The sequence below is a fragment of the Pipistrellus hanaki genome (genome assembly GCF_964339955.1).
Source record: "Pipistrellus hanaki genome assembly, chromosome: 1".
In the NCBI taxonomy this organism is placed as follows: Eukaryota; Metazoa; Chordata; class Mammalia; order Chiroptera; family Vespertilionidae; genus Pipistrellus; species Pipistrellus hanaki.
In genome coordinates, this window is record NC_140503.1 from 208750234 (window position 1) to 208768591 (window position 18358).

Sequence of the window (18358 nt, forward strand, 5' to 3'; positions counted from 1 at the left end):
GGCGCTGCAGGAGCGGGGCCAGGGCTGCTTGGAGGTGCTGTCAGCGAGGGCGGAGGGCGGGCCACGGAGATTGTGGACTCTGAATGGGATACCGAGGCAGAAGGAGATCTTTTCCTCTGGCCTCACGGCTCCTGGAGAGAGCTGGAGTCCTGCAGAGCCAGCCAGGGTCAAGGCCAGTCGGCCCCAGCCCCGCACACCCTGACACCCCGAGGCCCGCTGGGTGGCTGGGCCGGCAGCCGCAGGGCTCCGGGGCCCGCCTGCTGTAGCCTTGTGCCCAGAACACGTGTGATGGGATGGAAGGAGACCTTCCCCTGGTCTGCTTGTTCTCACCTGGCCCCGCGGACAGCGATGGCAGAGCACCTGGGCCCCAGGTTCAATCCCGGTCAAGGGCATGTACTCTGGTTGTGGGCTTGATCCCCAGTGGGAGGCGTGCAGGAGGCAGATGACCTATGGTTCTCTCTCATCGATGTTTCTAACTCTATCCTTCTCCCTTCCTCTCGGTGAAAAGTATATATATATAACATGCAAATATGTGCTTTCACGAACACCTTTAAATATATAAAACCACCTGCTTTATTTAAAAGCACAGTCGTTCAGCCATAGCCTGTTTGGCTCAGTGGATAGAGCATCGGCCTGCAGACTGAAGAGTCCCAGGTTCGACTCTGATCAAGGGCACATGCCTGGGTTGCAGTCTCAATCCCCAGTGTGGGGTGTGCAGGAGGCAGCCGGTCAGTGATTCTCTCTCATCATGGATGTTTCTCTCTGTCTCCCTGAAATCAACAAAAAAAAAAAAAAGAAAGAAAAAAAGAAAAAAAAAAGAAAGAAAGAAAGAAAAGGAAAAAACTACTGCACCAGGTCAGCAATCACAACCAGGGACCGTTCTGTGCCAGAGAACCTCCATCATCGCCATCATCATCGTCCCATTTTACAGCAGCACACACGGAGGCTTTACCCAGTGTGCACCATTGCCTAGTGGAGCTGCTGGTGCACCGCCAGGCCCTTCTGAAGAGGGAGCCCGTGGCCCCTCCCAGTTCTGTCGTCCTCCACGGGGCGAGAGGCCTGGGCCGGAGGTGAGGGGCACGGTGCAGAGGGACCTGTCCCCAGGCCCAAACCTCGCCTCCGCCCCTGGGAGTGCCCCGCCCTCGCCTGCAGACTCCCCCTCCCCCTCCGGGCTGGGCTGCAGACCCCCAGTTGGGGGAGCCCCCTGCCCCCCAGCTAAGCCAGGGCCACCTCTGCCCCCCAAGGTGCAGCGAGGGCTCCACTCTCCCTCAGGTCCCTCCATCGTCTTGCCAGTTGTCTCTATCCTGGCTCCCTGGCCAGATGTCAGGTCTCCTGGGGGCGGGGTCACCTCATGATGGGGGCTCCAGGACATTCTGGGGGATCCAGGCATCCCGGGGGCTCCGGCACACGCTGAAACCCTCAGCACAGAGGGCAGCAGCCAGTGAGCCGTGGGTCAGCGTGCACCCACGGCGTCTCCCTGGCGCCCCTCACTCAGCAAATGGAGGGGAAAGCAGTCCGCTCCTGAGCCCGCCCACCACTCCTGCCCTGCCTGTCCGCTGGGCCCCTCAGGCTGCTCTCCCGGCCTCACGGAGAGAAGCGTCGCCCCCAAACCCAGCTGCGCAGAAAGCCTGGGGTGGCAGGTGCCCCATGCCCGGTGCCCGGGGAGCCACAGCGTCCGGGGCCTGGGCAGCCCAGGGCACCGCCGCACAGTCTCTGGCCAAACTGCAGGCCTCTCTGCCCTCCGGGTCTGCAGAGCAGTTCAGACATTGATTGACTTCACGGCCAAGTGCAGAGCAAATGAAAGATGATTTCATTGTGGATCTCTCCAGCCGCTCAATAATTTAAGCCCTGCCACGCGAAACCGGGAGTAAAAATAACATGTGACTCACAGGCAGAGCTCCCTCTCCGCCGGCCGCCCCCACAGCCGGGTCCCCGCTGACTCAGGCCCAGCCTCCCGGCACACGGCGGGTCACCTGGTTCTCCGGCCGCGGAGGGCACCGGGGCCGGGGGGTGGCACCCACAGGGACTCCCTGGCCCGGCAGCCGGGTCTCTGCCACCATTCACCTGCCCGGGCAGCTCTGAGGGCTTGGTGTCTGGTCAGCTGGTCAGCTCAGCAAATTGCGAGGTGGTTCTGACCAGTTGGTTCTGAAAAGCCATTCTTGTCACTCAACTCTGCGCCCAGCACAGAGACGGACAAGGAGAGGTGGGGGTGGGGGAGGGAGAAAGAGAGAGGGCATGGGGAGAGGAAGCTCAGTGGTGAGCGCCGACTGCATCCCAGGCCCCCTCTGGGAACGAGAGTTGGAGTGCTGGCCGGCACCACACCCCCGCCCTGAGGGTCCACAGCGCCACGCGGACCCCTTTCCTGGGGCTGCGGATCAGAACTACAGAAAATGGTCCTGGAGGCCCGGCGGGTGGCTGAAATTCAGGTACTGGGGGCGGGCACTCCTGACAGCTCTGGGGACCCCACCGCCTCCCCAGCCCCCTCCTCCCTGCACTCTGAGGAGCTGACGGAGTACCACCTGCTCTTGGGGGCCAGGCCCGCACCACCTCACTCACCTGTGGGCGGAGGGCCGCACACTCCGCCCCCAGGCTCCGGAGGCCGCAGGGCGGGTCACCCTGGAGCCGGAGGACACCCAGGACCCTGACGCCAGGACCCCAGCTAAGCCAGTGGAAGGAGGCCCTCCCAGGCCGGTGGCTACGGTCAGTCTTCACCTCTGACCTTGTCCGCAGCCCTGTGTCCCTGAGATCACATGCCTTTGGCATGCCTGCGGTCTGTGCGCCTAAGACAAGGCGCCTTTGAGACAGCAGGTTTCCTGGGTGGCTTTCTCCCGCCCTTACCTACCCCCGTGGGTGTGCTGTGCCCCTTCCGGCCCCTCCGATTCTAACGCGTAAACTGGCTGCCAAGCCGCCGTTCTCTGGCACGTCTCCGCCGAGAGCTGCCTCAGGGACTGCCTGGGCTGGGCGCGCTCGTGGGCACGGCTGTCACCGGGCTAAGAATCGAGGGTCTAGCCCTAACCGGTGTGGCTCAGTGGATAGAGCATCAGCCTGGGGACTGAAAAGTCCCAGGTTCAATTCTGGTCAGGGGCATGTACCTTGGTTGTGGGCACATCCCCAGTGGGGGGCGGGGGGAGGTGTGCAGGAGGCAGCTGATCGATGTTTCTAACTCTCTATCCCTCTCCCTTCCTCTCTGTAAAAAAAATCAATAAAATATATTTAAAATTAAAAAAAAAGAATCGATGGTCTGGCCTGCGGAGAGAGCCGGGGACCCTGTCACCACCCCAGGCAAGCCTCCTCCCTCTGGTCCGTAAAGGGGTGGCTACGGAGCGGGTCCTCCAGGCGCCCCACCAAGGTCACTCAGAGGGTCTTACCTCCGGGATCCTAGGACGCTCAACAGTGCTTGTGGGCAATCTTCCTGATCGCCACTAGAGGGCAGTGGTGGGCGGAGCCTCTGCTCCAGGTGCTGGCGGAGCGGCGGGGAACTGGGACCCGCCAGCATCCTGCCTCCTGGGTCTGGGGAGGGCAGCAGAGGCCCAGGGGAGAGACTTGCTCACGGTCACCCAGGAGAAGAACTGACACCCCTCCCGCTCCTGGGGCTCTTCACAGGGGGCTTGGGCTGGGGGTCGGGGGACACACCCTAATAGATGGAACAGCGGGGGCAGGTTGGAATCCAGGTCAGGGACCTGGCAGAGGCCCCAGGAGCCCGGATTTTGAGAACAGGTGCCTAGTGTGCCCCTCCTTGGATGGCAGCGCTTCCGTTTGTAACCTTCTGCCCAAAGATGGCGTTCACCATCACACAGTCACAGCTGCCAAAAAGACCGTCTGATTATGGCCATGATTACAACCGGATACACACGGAAGTACACACAGAAATGCAGCAAGTCCTCTGTCCAGTTTCTGTCCTCTGAAGTGACCCCCCCTTCTTTCCTCCCTCCCCTTTTATTGATTTTAAAGAGGCAGGGAGAGAGAGAGAGAGAGAGAGAGAGAGAGAGAGAGAGAGAAACAGAGAAACATCGATGATGAGAGCGAATCATGGATCGGCTTCTGCACGCCCCCCCAGGGATGGAGCCCCAAACTCGGGCATGTGCCCTGACAGGGAATGGAACCCTGACCCCCTGGTTCAGAGGTCGGCACCCACCCCTGGGCCCCGCCGGCTGGGCTGAAGTGCATTTTGAAAAGCAAACACGGGCTGCAGCCATCTGGCATTTTGAAGCCCGGCCCCCTCAGCCTTGGAGGAGAGAACATTACCCGCTCCTGTGGCGCCCCCAGCATCAGTCCGTGTCAGAAATCCCTCCGCCCGGCCCGGTGCCTGGGGCCTGCACGCAGTCCCCCTGCCCCTGTGGCCAGTTCAGGACCAAGTTCACGTCCTTGGGGTGTTGCTCAACCTCCTTCTCAAATGTCAGGAGCTGGTGGGCCCTGCCTGTCCCGCCAGCCCAGGCCACGGCCTCTGCTCCTCTTCCCGCTCCGGCCCCTCGGGCCGCTCGTCCCAGAAGGAGACGGATCACACCATCCATTTCTTGTTTCACTTACTGATCTGAGAGAGGGGGTGACTTGTGGTTGCACGGATCATGCATTCGTTGGCTGATTCTCGTCTGCGCCCTGAGGGGAGCGAACCCCCACCTTGGACCGCACTCTGGCCCCCCGCGGCCGGCCGGGGCAGCTGTGCGTGCAGTGCTGAGCTCCTGGTGCCCAGGGCTGCAGGCAGCTCCTTTCCCAGGACCTTTGACTTCCGGGTCATCGTCCCCATCCCCAACGGCTCCTGCGACGCCTCCCTGTGCCGCGCACCCCGACTCCTGCACGTGTAGAAAGCCCCCTTGAACAGGGCCCGTCCGTCAGGCCCCTCGGGCTCAGGTGGCCTGGCCAGCCCTTCAGGGTCACAGCCGGTGGAAGGAGGGTGTGGAACCAACAGTGGGTTGAGCCAATTCAGCAGCAACAGGGTTGGATCCCATATGAGCGGTTATTGCAATCCCGCCGGCAGCAGGGAGAGCGGCCAGTTTTCCCCGGAAATCTGCTCTGTAACCCCCTCCCCCCATAAGCCAGTTGCTTCTGTGGGGAGGACAGGGTTACCGGGGAAGCAGGAGCCACCGGGAAGTGGGCAGGTGGGCTGGGGTGAGGGTGGGAGAAGGCGCCATGGTTTGGGCAACAAGGTTATTAATCTTTCCGTGAGAGTCAGCCGTTCTTGAGGGAGATGGACCACATTCCAGGGTTAGTGCGGGGCCCAAGGTTAACCCTCAGGGGCAAGGTGGAGTCCCAGGGGCAAGGTGGAGTCCCGGTCCGGGGACATTCAAGTGCAGCCGGGTTAGAAGGTGCCTTCTTTCGTCAGAACAAAGCACCGGTTAACAGAGCATGATTAATATTTCCTGTTTCATTCCTTACAACTCCGAGCGAGGCCCCATGTTCTATTTCTGCCCTCACAGGTGCTGGTGTGTTTCTTCTTTGAAGCAGGATTCCTAAAATGGTTCCGGAAGGGACGGGGCCAAGTTTGGGTGCAGATGTGCTTGATTGGCAGTGAATCTGGGCTCCGCAGCCCAGACCCAAGACATTCACAGCGTCACCATCGCGCCAAGGGCCCTGTGCATGAGAAGGCTGCCTGCACCTGGCCGCTCAGGGAGCTGGCACCCTGCACGCTTGAGGCCATGGGGCCACGGGGCCACGGGGCCATGGGGCCACGGAGCCACGGGGACAGTGGGATTAAGCCTTCGCCTGATGTGGTCGTGGCGGGTCCTAGCCGGTCTCTCCCGTGACCAAGGTCAGTCTTCACCTTCGGGGAGCCTGGCTGTGGTCTCTGCTCGGTGCTGAGATGCCTCTGAAGGTCGGAGGAATCCCCCCTTCCAGACCCGCATCCTCCCAGAGCGGGGAGCCCCTCTGCTCTGTCCCCGCCCCGGCTCCTGGCTGCAATGGCCACGGCTGACCCCGCGCGCACACACACACACACACACACACACACGCACACGCACGCACACCCCGTGCAGAGTGTGTCTCCGCTTCCTTCCTCCCCGATCGCAGGGCTCGGCTGGCGTCCTCCGGCCCCGCCACCAGCAGCAGACCACGCACCCCTCGCCTCCTCCCCTCCGTTCCGTTCCCGCGTCCGGAACAAGCAAAACAACTGCCCTTCCTGAGCCTCCTCAGGAGCCGGGAGACTCGCGCTTCCTGGCGACTGTCACCAGTTTGGCTCAGAGAAACTCAGAAATCCTCGACGGTTTGGGCTCTGCTATGGCGACCCCCCCTGCTTCCTGCATGAACCCCGAGCCCGGGTTAAAGGCGGCGGGTGTGGGAGCGCGTGGCCGCCAGTGGATTCTCTCCGACAGAAAGGAGGCGTCCCTCGCCTGCTCAGCCCTCAGCCAGGACTCCGCGGGGAGCACACGGGAGCCGTGGTGCGTGGGCAGGCTGCTCTGTGAGTGTGAGCCACCAGCCCCCTCCCCACCCCCGTCTGCACCTGGACACAGGGGCACTGAGCAGACCCTGCTGGTGGTTGAAGCCTGAGCAAGGTGCCGGCCCCTGAAGGTTGGCGAGGGAGGGCCCTCCATAGGTGCTCAGTAAGTGGCTGCACTGCCAGCCAGCCCCCCCACCCCAGCTGAGGGCTCTCAGCCTGGCCGGGCGAGGTCCCAGCCGCTGTCCGAAGGCCCAGCCCCCTCCTGTCCGAGGCCCCGGACCGGCACACCAGGTGGGCCTGGAGCCCCTGCTGCCCAGCCCGCCGCCCCGGGCTGCTCCCAGCCCCGCTCCGGAATGCCGGAGTGCCGGAGTGCCGGAGTGCCTGCGGACCTGGAATGCCGACACCTCCCAGGGCGATCCCCGGGAGAAAGGTCACTGGGAGACTGGGCCCCTCCCCGGGGGGCGGGGGGCCCAGGCACAGCCAATGACCAGGCGGACAGCTCGGGCCTCCGGGTGGAGCGGCAGAGCCGGGCTCCCTGAGACATCTATACGCCCTGCCAGAGCCGTGCCAGTGCCGTGCCGGTGCCCTGCCGGAGCCGGTGCTGCGTGGCCGGTCCGTCCGGAGGGCCTGGAGCCTCCTGCCTCCCTGTCCTCGGCAGCGGCTGCCCCTGGCAGGGTAAGTGCTGGCTGGGCCCCGGGGCAGGTGGCCCCAGGAGCAGCCCTCCCCACGGCTCAGCCCGGAGCCCAGGCTGGGTCCGCAGTGGAAGCAGGTGTGCGCGCCCCAAAGGGGCCTGGCCGGAGCTGCGGGGTCCAGCCTGTGGCCCCGCCTCTGAGGAAGGGCTGGGAGCCGGCAGGTGGAGCGGGACATGGTCAGCCAGCACCTGTGAGGTGGGAGGCGCGGCCCCGGGACGTGGGGCCAGGGGGGCCCAAAGGGGGGCCCTGGGGTTCTGGTGTTGTTGCAGCCGAGCTCAGTTCCGTCCGACAGAGGGGCCGCGGTGCTCAGCAGAGGGGGCCTGGCTCCCCTCCCTCCTCTCTGGGGTCTGCACAGGAGGGGTGTCCGCTCCCCTCCTTCCCCAGCCCCCCTCCGCCCCCCCCCCCTTCCCCCAGAACCAAAGTGCCTGCCGCCCTGGGAACCGCCCTGCTTCCTCAGGCGGGGTGGGGGGGCGAGGAGGCTGAGAGGGGAAGGTGAGGGGGTGGCTGAGAGGGGAAGGTGAGGGGGGCTGAGAGGGGAAGGTGAGGGGGAGGCTGAGAGGGGAAGGTGAGGGGGGCTGAGAGGGGAAGGTGAGGGGGGTGCTGAGAGGGGAAGGTGAGGGGGAGGCTGAGAGGGGAAGGTGAGGGGGGGGGGCTGAGAGGGGAAGGTGAGGGGGGGGCTGAGAGGGGAAGGTGAGGGGGGGCTGAGAGGGGAAGGTGAGGGGGGGCTGAGAGGGGAAGGTGAGGGGGGGCTGAGAGGGGAAGGTGAGGGGGGCTGAGAGGGGAAGGTGAGGGGGGGCTGAGAGGGGAAGGTGAGGGGGGCTGAGAGGGGAAGGTGAGGGGGGGCTGAGAGGGGAAGGTGAGGGGGGGCTGAGAGGGGAAGGTGAGGGGGGGCTGAGAGGGGAAGGTGAGGGGGGCTGAGAGGGGAAGGTGAGGGGGGCTGAGAGGGGAAGGTGAGGGGGGCTGAGAGGGGAAGGTGAGGGGGGGCTGAGAGGGGAAGGTGAGGGGGGCTGAGAGGGGAAGGTGAGGGGGGGCTGAGAGGGGAAGGTGAGGGGGGCTGAGAGGGGAAGGTGAGGGGGGGCTGAGAGGGGAAGGTGAGGGGGGGCTGAGAGGGGAAGGTGAGGGGGGCTGAGAGGGGAAGGTGAGGGGGGCTGAGAGGGGAAGGTGAGGGGGGGCTGAGAGGGGAAGGTGAGGGGGGGCTGAGAGGGGAAGGTGAGGGGGGCTGAGAGGGGAAGGTGAGGGGGGCTGAGAGGGGAAGGTGAGGGGGGGCTGAGAGGGGAAGGTGAGGGGGGGGGGCTGAGAGGGGAAGGTGAGGGGGGCTGAGAGGGGAAGGTGAGCGGGGGGCTGAGAGGGGAAGGTGAGGGGGGGGCTGAGAGGGGAAGGTGAGGGGGAGGCTGAGAGGGGAAGGTGAGGGGGGCTGAGAGGGGAAGGTGAGGGGGGCTGAGAGGGGAAGGTGAGGGGGGGCTGAGAGGGGAAGGTGAGGGGGGGGCTGAGAGGGGAAGGTGAGGGGGGCTGAGAGGGGAAGGTGAGGGGGGCTGAGAGGGGAAGGTGAGGGGGGGCTGAGAGGGGAAGGTGAGGGGGGCTGAGAGGGGAAGGTGAGGGGGGGCTGAGAGGGGAAGGTGAGGGGGGGCTGAGAGGGGAAGGTGAGGGGGGGGGCTGAGAGGGGAAGGTGAGGGGGGCTGAGAGGGGAAGGTGAGCGGGGGGCTGAGAGGGGAAGGTGAGGGGGGGGCTGAGAGGGGAAGGTGAGGGGGAGGCTGAGAGGGGAAGGTGAGGGGGGCTGAGAGGGGAAGGTGAGGGGGGGCTGAGAGGGGAAGGTGAGGGGGGGGGCTGAGAGGGGAAGGTGAGGGGGGAGGCTGAGAGGGGAAGGTGAGGGGGGGCTGAGAGGGGAAGGTGAGGGGGGGGCTGAGAGGGGAAGGTGAGGGGGGGCTGAGAGGGGAAGGTGAGGGGGGCTGAGAGGGGAAGGTGAGGGGGGGCTGAGAGGGGAAGGTGAGGGGGGCTGAGAGGGGAAGGTGAGGGGGGGCTGAGAGGGGAAGGTGAGGGGGGGCTGAGAGGGGAAGGTGAGGGGGGGCTGAGAGGGGAAGGTGAGGGGGGGGCTGAGAGGGGAAGGTGAGGGGGGCTGAGAGGGGAAGGTGAGGGGGGGCTGAGAGGGGAAGGTGAGGGGGGCTGAGAGGGGAAGGTGAGGGGGGCTGAGAGGGGAAGGTGAGGGGGGGCTGAGAGGGGAAGGTGAGGGGGGGGCTGAGAGGGGAAGGTGAGGGGGGCTGAGAGGGGAAGGTGAGGGGGGGGCTGAGAGGGGAAGGTGAGGGGGGCTGAGAGGGGAAGGTGAGGGGGGCTGAGAGGGGAAGGTGAGGGGGGCTGAGAGGGGAAGGTGAGGGGGGCTGAGAGGGGAAGGTGAGGGGGGGCTGAGAGGGGAAGGTGAGGGGGGGGGCTGAGAGGGGAAGGTGAGGGGGGCTGAGAGGGGAAGGTGAGGGGGGCTGAGAGGGGAAGGTGAGGGGGGCTGAGAGGGGAAGGTGAGGGGGGGCTGAGAGGGGAAGGTGAGGGGGGGGGCTGAGAGGGGAAGGTGAGGGGGGCTGAGAGGGGAAGGTGAGGGGGGCTGAGAGGGGAAGGTGAGGGGGGGCTGAGAGGGGAAGGTGAGGGGGGGCTGAGAGGGGAAGGTGAGGGGGGGCTGAGAGGGGAAGGTGAGGGGGGCTGAGAGGGGAAGGTGAGGGGGGCTGAGAGGGGAAGGTGAGGGGGGCTGAGAGGGGAAGGTGAGGGGGGGCTGAGAGGGGAAGGTGAGGGGGGCTGAGAGGGAAAGGTGAGGGGGGCTGAGAGGGGAAGGTGAGGGGGGAGGCTGAGAGGGGAAGGTGAGGGGGGGCTGAGAGGGGAAGGTGAGGGGGGGGCTGAGAGGGGAAGGTGAGGGGGGGCTGAGAGGGGAAGGTGAGGGGGGCTGAGAGGGGAAGGTGAGGGGGGGAGGCTGAGAGGGGAAGGTGAGGGGGGGCTGAGAGGGGAAGGTGAGGGGGGGGCTGAGAGGGGAAGGTGAGGGGGGCTGAGAGGGGAAGGTGAGGGGGGCTGAGAGGGGAAGGTGAGGGGGGCTGAGAGGGGAAGGTGAGGGGGGCTGAGAGGGGAAGGTGAGGGGGGCTGAGAGGGGAAGGTGAGGGGGAGGCTGAGAGGGGAAGGTGAGGGGGGCTGAGAGGGGAAGGTAAGGGGGGGGGGGCTGAGAGGGGAAGGTGAGGGGGGGGCTGAGAGGGGAAGGTGAGGGGGGGAGGCTGAGAGGGGAAGGTGAGGGGGGTGGCCTCAGGAAGAGGCTCTGCCCCCCTGGCCCTGGGGCGCTGGCTGTGGACTTGGCTCAGACTGACCAGGTGGGGGTGGGAGGCAGCTCCAGGGCCCCAGGCGAGGCTGTACCTGGGCCTCAGTTTCCCAGGTGTGCAGGGAGCTGGTGGCCCTCCCCGTCCCTCGGGGGCCGTGGGAATGACCCCCGGAGCGCTGTTTTCAGGACTGTCCGCCCAGGCGTTCATTAATATCAGACAGACCCGGCTTCCTTCACACCGGGTGTAATGTGGCCGAATTAACTTTGTGGCTCACATGTTCCCGGCCTCGGCCGCAGGGAGCTCTGTCCGGGCTCCTGTGTCCCTGTGCCCCTCCCCCGGGGATCCCAGGCACCCGCTCTTCACTCCTCCGTCCACTCCCTCCCTCCCTTCTCCGGCTGCCCGCCGGCTCTGGCCAGGTCCTGGACTCGCGCTTTCCCGGTCTGACCCCGGAGCTGGAGGAGGGTCTGAGGGACCCGGGTCCCTGCACTCAGGGGCGGGCACGGAGCTCCCGGCAGCTCTTCCCTCAGGCCCTCTCTGCTGCCAGCCCCCGGCCTGAGCGTGTGCGCCGACCCGGGCACGCACTGTACCTGCTCAGTGCGAAGTGTGCTCACCTATGTACACACGCTGTCTGTGTACGGACCCATGGACATGCAGTGTACCTAATACTTTCTCTCTGGGGAACACGTGTGTCTGTAGTAAGCTGTGAACCCGCACCTCCATGTCTCCCGCTCCCACCCATCGCCACCGGGGGCGCTGCAGCCTCTCCTGGATGCTCTGGTTTCCCACTCCCCACAGGGACACAGCTGCCTCCCACCGCCCTGTCCTTCCTGTTCCATCCAGCACAAAGTAGGGGTTTGGAGCCAGGCCCCGGGGAGCAGCCTGGCCGGCCAGAGCCGGGCCTCTCCTCTCCCGGACCCTCCGTGGCCAGAGCTGGTGGCCTCGGCCTGCATGCCAGCCGTCGCTGTGCTGTCACTCTGCATCCAGCCTGGGTGCCGGCCTCCTTACGTACGTTAAGGCCTGTGGTTTCTGTGTAAACATTAGTGTCTTTTTAAAATAGGATTTTTATTGATGTCAGAGAGGAAGGGAGAGGGAGAGAAACATCAGTGGTGAGAGAGAATCTCTGCTTGGCTGCCTCCTGCACGCCCCCTCCAGGGGGTGAAGCTCACAACCTGGACATGTGCCCTTGGCCAGGAATCGAACCGTGACCTCCTGGTTCGCGGGCCGATGCCCAGCGCGGGCCCACGCCGGCCGGGCACCTTCAGGGTCTTTGACAAGCGTGGAATGTCCTGTCCCCACGTCACAGCGTCACCCAGAGGAGCCCCACCCTCAACCCTCTGCCCTCCAGCCCCTTCCCGTTCTCTCCCCCCAGCGGCCAGCACAGGGGCCGGGCTCCCCCAGAGCAGGAGGGCCTTCCCGCCCTGAGGAGTCTGTATGTGAGGGCAGGGTGTCTGTATGTGAGGGCAGGGTGTCTGTATTGAGGGCAGGGTGTCTGTATGTGAGGGCAGGGTGTCTGTATGTAAGGGCAGGGTGTCTGTATGTGAGGGCAGGGTGTCTGTATGTGAGGGCAGGGTGTCTGTATTGAGGGCAGGGTGTCTGTATGTGAGGGCAGGGTGTCTGTATTGAGGGCAGGGTGTCTGTATGTGAGGAGCAGGGTGTCTGTATGTGAGGGCAGGGTGTCTGTATGTAAGGGCAGGGTGTCTGTATGTGAGGGCAGGGTGTCTGTATGTGAGGAGCAGGGTGTCTGTATGTGAGGAGCAGGGTGTCTGTATGTGAGGAGCAGGGTGTCTGTATGTAAGGGCAGGGTGTCTGTATGTAAGGGCAGGGTGTCTGTATGTGAGGGCAGGGTGTCTGTATGTGAGGGCAGGGTGTCTGTATGTGAGGGCAGGGTGTCTGTATGTGAGGGCAGGGTGTCTGTATGTGAGGGCAGGGTGTCTGTATGTGAGGGCAGGGTGTCTGTATTGAGGGCAGGGTGTCTGTATGTGAGGGCAGGGTGTCTGTATGTGAGGAGCAGGGTGTCTGTATGTGAGGAGCAGGGTGTCTGTATGTGAGGGCAGGGTGTCTGTATGTAAGGGCAGGGTGTCTGTATGTGAGGGCAGGGTGTCTGTATGTGAGGAGCAGGGTGTCTGTATGTGAGGGCAGGGTGTCTGTATGTAAGGGCAGGGTGTCTGTATGTGAGGAGCAGGGTGTCTGTATGTGAGGGCAGAGTGTCTGTATGTGAGGAGCAGGGTGTCTGTATGTGAGGGCAGGGTGTCTGTATGTAAGGGCAGGGTGTCTGTATTGAGGGCAGGGTGTCTGTATGTGAGGAGCAGGGTGTCTGTATGTGAGGGCAGGGTGTCTGTATGTAAGGGCAGGGTGTCTGTATGTGAGGGCAGGGTGTCTGTATGTGAGGAGCAGGGTGTCTGTATGTGAGGAGCAGGGTGTCTGTATGTGAGGAGCAGGGTGTCTGTATGTGAGGGCAGGGTGTCTGTATGTAAGGGCAGGGTGTCTGTATTGAGGGCAGGGTGTCTGTATGTGAGGAGCAGGGTGTCTGTATGTGAGGGCAGGGTGTCTGTATGTAAGGGCAGGGTGTCTGTATGTGAGGGCAGGGTGTCTGTATGTGAGGGCAGGGTGTCTGTATGTGAGGAGCAGGGTGTCTGTATGTGAGGAGCAGGGTGTCTGTATGTGAGGAGCAGGGTGTCTGTATGTGAGGGCAGGGTGTCTGTATGTAAGGGCAGGGTGTCTGTATGTGAGGAGCAGGGTGTCTGTATGTGAGGAGCAGGGTGTCTGTATGTGAGGGCAGGGTGTCTGTATGTGAGGGCAGGGTGTCTGTATGTGAGGGCAGGGTGTCTGTATGTGAGGGCAGGGTGTCTGTATGTAAGGGCAGGGTGTCTGTATGTGAGGAGCAGGGTGTCTGTATGTAAGGGCAGGGTGTCTGTATGTGAGGAGCAGGGTGTCTGTATGTGAGGAGCAGGGTGTCTGTATGTGAGGGCAGGGTGTCTGTATGTGAGGAGCAGGGTGTCTGTATGTGAGGAGCAGGGTGTCTGTATGTGAGGGCAGGGTGTCTGTATGTGAGGGCAGGGTGTCTGTATGTGAGGAGCAGGGTGTCTGTATGTGAGGAGCAGGGTGTCTGTATGTGAGGGCAGGGTGTCTGTATGTGAGGGCAGGGTGTCTGTATGTGAGGGCAGGGTGTCTGTATGTGAGGAGCAGGGTGTCTGTATGTGAGGAGCAGGGTGTCTGTATGTAAGAGCAGGGTGTCTGTATGTGAGGAGCAGGGTGTCTGTATGTGAGGAGCAGGGTGTCTGTAAGGGCAGGGTGTCTGTATGTGAGGAGCAGGGTGTCTGTATGTGAGGAGCAGGGTGTCTGTATGTGAGGAGCAGGGTGTCTGTATGTAAGGGCAGGGTGTCTGTATGTGAGGAGAAGGGTGTCTGTATGTGAGGGCAGGGTGTCTGTATGTGAGGGCAGGGTGTCTGTATGTAAGGGCAGGGTGTCTGTATGTGAGGAGCAGGGTGTCTGTATGTAAGGGCAGGGTGTCTGTATGTGAGGGCAGGGTGTCTGTATGTGAGGAGCAGGGTGTCTGTATGTGAGGGCAGGGTGTCTGTATGTAAGGGCAGGGTGTCTGTATGTGAGGGCAGGGTGTCTGTATGTGAGGAGCAGGGTGTCTGTATGTGAGGGCAGGGTGTCTGTATGTAAGGGCAGGGTGTCTGTATGTGAGGAGCAGGGTGTCTGTATGTAAGGGCAGGGTGTCTGTATGTGAGGAGCAGGGTGTCTGTATGTGAGGGCAGGGTGTCTGTATGTGAGGAGCAGGGTGTCTGTATGTGAGGAGCAGGGTGTCTGTATGTGAGGGCAGGGTGTCTGTATGTGAGGGCAGGGTGTCTGTATGTGAGGGCAGGGTGTCTGTATGTGAGGAGCAGGGTGTCTGTATGTGAGGAGCAGGGTGTCTGTATGTAAGAGCAGGGTGTCTGTATGTGAGGAGCAGGGTGTCTGTATGTGAGGAGCAGGGTGTCTGTAAGGGCAGGGTGTCTGTATGTGAGGGCAGAGTGTCTGTATGTGAGGAGCAGGGTGTCTGTATGTGAGGAGCAGGGTGTCTGTATGTGAGGAGCAGGTGTCTGTATGTGAGGGCAGGGTGTCTGTATGTGAGGGCAGGGTGTCTGTATGTGAGGGCAGGGTGTCTGTATGTGAGGAGCAGGGTGTCTGTATGTGAGGAGCAGGGTGTCTGTATGTAAGAGCAGGGTGTCTGTATGTGAGGAGCAGGGTGTCTGTATGTGAGGAGCAGGGTGTCTGTAAGGGCAGGGTGTCTGTATGTGAGGGCAGAGTGTCTGTATGTGAGGAGAAGGGTGTCTGTATGTGAGGAGCAGGGTGTCTGTATGTGAGGAGCAGGGTGTCTGTATGTGAGGAGCAGGGTGTCTGTATGTGAGGAGCAGGGTGTCTGTATGTAAGAGCAGGGTGTCTGTATGTGAGGAGCAGGGTGTCTGTATGTGAGGAGCAGGGTGTCTGTATGTGAGGAGCAGGGTGTCTGTATGTGAGGAGCAGGGTGTCTGTATGTGAGGAGCAGGGTGTCTGTATGTGAGGGCAGGGTGTCTGTATGTGAGGGCAGGGTGTCTGTATGTGAGGGCAGGGTGTCTGTATTGAGGGCAGGGTGTCTGTATGTGAGGAGCAGGGTGTCTGTATGTGAGGGCAGGGTGTCTGTATGTAAGGGCAGGGTGTCTGTATGTGAGGAGCAGGGTGTCTGTATGTAAGGGCAGGGTGTCTGTATGTAAGGGCAGGGTGTCTGTATGTGAGGAGCAGGGTGTCTGTATGTGAGGGCAGGGTGTCTGTATGTGAGGGCAGGGTGTCTGTATGTGAGGAGCAGGGTATCTGTATGTGAGGGCAGGGTGTCTGTATGTGAGGGCAGGATGTCTGTATGTAAGGGCAGGGTGTCTGTATGTGAGGAGCAGGGTGTCTGTATGTGAGGGCAGGGTGTCTGTATGTGAGGGCAGGGTGTCTGTATGTGAGGAGCAGGGTGTCTGTATGTAAGGGCAGGGTGTCTGTATGTGAGGAGCAGGGTGTCTGTATGTGAGGGCAGGGTGTCTGTATGTAAGGGCAGGGTGTCTGTATGTGAGGGCAGGGTGTCTGTATGTGAGGGCAGGGTGTCTGTATGTGAGGGCAGGGTGTCTGTATGTGAGGGCAGGGTGTCTGTATGTAAGGGCAGGGTGTCTGTATGTGAGGAGCAGGGTGTCTGTATGTGAGGGCAGAGTGTCTGTATGTGAGGAGAAGGGTGTCTGTATGTGAGGGCAGGGTGTCTGTATGTGAGGGCAGGGTGTCTGTATGTAAGGGCAGGGTGTCTGTATGTGAGGAGCAGGGTGTCTGTATGTGAGGGCAGGGTGTCTGTATGTGAGGGCAGGGTGTCTGTATGTGAGGAGCAGGGTGTCTGTATGTAAGGGCAGGGTGTCTGTATGTGAGGAGCAGGGTGTCTGTATGTAAGGGCAGGGTGTCTGTATGTGAGGAGCAGGGTGTCTGTATGTAAGGGCAGGGTGTCTGTATGTGAGGGCAGGGTGTCTGTATGTGAGGGCAGGGTGTCTGTATGTGAGGGCAGGGTGTCTGTATGTGAGGGCAGGGTGTCTGTATGTAAGGGCAGGGTGTCTGTATGTGAGGAGCAGGGTGTCTGTATGTGAGGAGCAGGGTGTCTGTATGTGAGGGCAGGGTGTCTGTATGTGAGGGCAGGGTGTCTGTATGTAAGGGCAGGGTGTCTGTATGTGAGGAGCAGGGTGTCTGTATGTAAGGGCAGGGTGTCTGTATGTGAGGAGCAGGGTGTCTGTATGTAAGGGCAGGGTGTCTGTATGTGAGGAGCAGGGTGTCTGTATGTGAGGGCAGAGTGTCTGTATGTGAGGAGAAGGGTGTCTGTATGTGAGGGCAGGGTGTCTGTATGTGAGGGCAGGGTGTCTGTATGTAAGGGCAGGGTGTCTGTATGTGAGGAGCAGGGTGTCTGTATGTAAGGGCAGGGTGTCTGTATGTGAGGGCAGGGTGTCTGTATGTGAGGAGCAGGGTGTCTGTATGTGAGGAGCAGGGTGTCTGTATGTGAGGGCAGGGTGTCTGTATGTGAGGGCAGGGTGTCTGTATGTGAGGAGCAGGGTGTCTGTATGTGAGGGCAGGGTGTCTGTATCTGAGGGCAGGGTGTCTGTATGTGAGGAGCAGGGTGTCTGTATGTGAGGGCAGGGTGTCTGTATGTGAGGGCAGGGTGTCTGTATGTGAGGGCAGGGTGTCTGTATGTGAGGGCAGGGTGTCTGTATGTAAGGGCAGGGTGTCTGTATGTGAGGAGCAGGGTGTCTGTATGTGAGGGCAGGGTGTCTGTATGTGAGGGCAGGGTGTCCGTATGTGAGGAGCAGGGTGTCTGTATGTGAGGGCAGGGTGTCTGTATGTAAGGGCAGGGTGTCTGTATGTGAGGGCAGGGTGTCTGTATGTAAGGGCAGGGTGTCTGTATGTGAGGAGCAGGGTGTCTGTATGTAAGGGCAGGGTGTCTGTATGTGAGGAGCAGGGTGTCTGTATGTAAGGGCAGGGTGTCTGTATGTGAGGAGCAGGGTGTCTGTATGTGAGGGCAGAGTGTCTGTATGTGAGGGCAGGGTGTCTGTATTGAGGGCAGGGTGTCTGTATGTGAGGGCAGGGTGTCTGTATGTAAGGGCAGGGTGTCTGTATTGAGGGCAGGGTGTCTGTATGTGAGGGCAGGGTGTCTGTATGTGAGGAGCAGGGTGTCTGTATGTGAGGGCAGGGTGTCTGTATGTGAGGGCAGGGTGTCTGTATGTGAGGAGCAGGGTGTCTGTATGTGAGGAGCAGGGTGTCTGTATGTGAGGAGCAGGGTGTCTGTATGTGAGGGCAGGGTGTCTGTATGTGAGGAGCAGGGTGTCTGTATGTAAGGGCAGGGTGTCTGTATGTGAGGGCAGGGTGTCTGTATGTGAGGAGCAGGGTGTCTGTATGTGAGGGCAGGGTGTCTGTATGTGAGGGCAGGGTGTCTGTATGTGAGGAGCAGGGTGTCTGTATGTGAGGGCAGGGTGTCTGTATGTGAGGGCAGGGTGTCTGTATGTGAGGAGCAGGGTGTCTGTATGTGAGGGCAGGGTGTCTGTATGTGAGGGCAGGGTGTCTGTATGTGAGGGCAGGGTGTCTGTATGTGAGGGCAGGGTGTCTGTATGTGAGGAGCAGGGTGTCTGTATGTGAGGAGCAGGGTGTCTGTATGTGAGGGCAGGGTGTCTGTATGTGAGGGCAGGGTGTCTGTATGTGAGGAGCAGGGTGTCTGTATGTGAGGGCAGGGTGTCTGTATGTAAGGGCAGGGTGTCTGTATGTGAGGAGCAGGGTGTCTGTATGTGAGGGCAGAGTGTCTGTATGTGAGGAGAAGGGTGTCTGTATGTGAGGGCAGGGTGTCTGTATGTGAGGGCAGGGTGTCTGTATGTAAGGGCAGGGTGTCTGTATGTGAGGAGCAGGGTGTCTGTATGTAAGGGCAGGGTGTCTGTATGTGAGGGCAGGGTGTCTGTATGTGAGGAGCAGGGTGTCTGTATGTGAGGAGCAGGGTGTCTGTATGTGAGGGCAGGGTGTCTGTATGTGAGGGCAGGGTGTCTGTATGTGAGGAGCAGGGTGTCTGTATGTGAGGGCAGGGTGTCTGTATCTGAGGGCAGGGTGTCTGTATGTGAGGAGCAGGGTGTCTGTATGTGAGGGCAGGGTGTCTGTATGTAAGGGCAGGGTGTCTGTATTGAGGGCAGGGTGTCTGTATGTGAGGGCAGGGTGTCTGTATGTGAGGAGCAGGGTGTCTGTATGTAAGGGCAGGGTGTCTGTATGTGAGGGCAGGGTGTCTGTATGTGAGGAGCAGGGTGTCTGTATGTGAGGAGCAGGGTGTCTGTATGTGAGGAGCAGGGTGTCTGTATGTGAGGGCAGGGTGTCTGTATGTGAGGAGCAGGGTGTCTGTATGTAAGGGCAGGGTGTCTGTATGTGAGGGCAGGGTGTCTGTATGTGAGGAGCAGGGTGTCTGTATGTGAGGGCAGGGTGTCTGTATGTGAGGGCAGGGTGTCTGTATG

General features: G+C 61.8%; 1 protein-coding gene across 1 annotated transcript in view; it reads left to right on the plus strand.

The window, feature by feature from the left end:
* Nucleotides 1–6926: 6926 nt before the first annotated feature.
* Nucleotides 6927–18358, plus strand: part of SH3TC1 (SH3 domain and tetratricopeptide repeats 1) — a 53523-nt gene continuing 42091 nt past the window's right edge. Inside the window, exon 1 of the mRNA XM_084874080.1 lies at nt 6927–7045. The gene's annotated coding sequence lies outside the window, so the exon portion shown is untranslated. The remainder of the gene's footprint in view (nt 7046–18358) is intronic.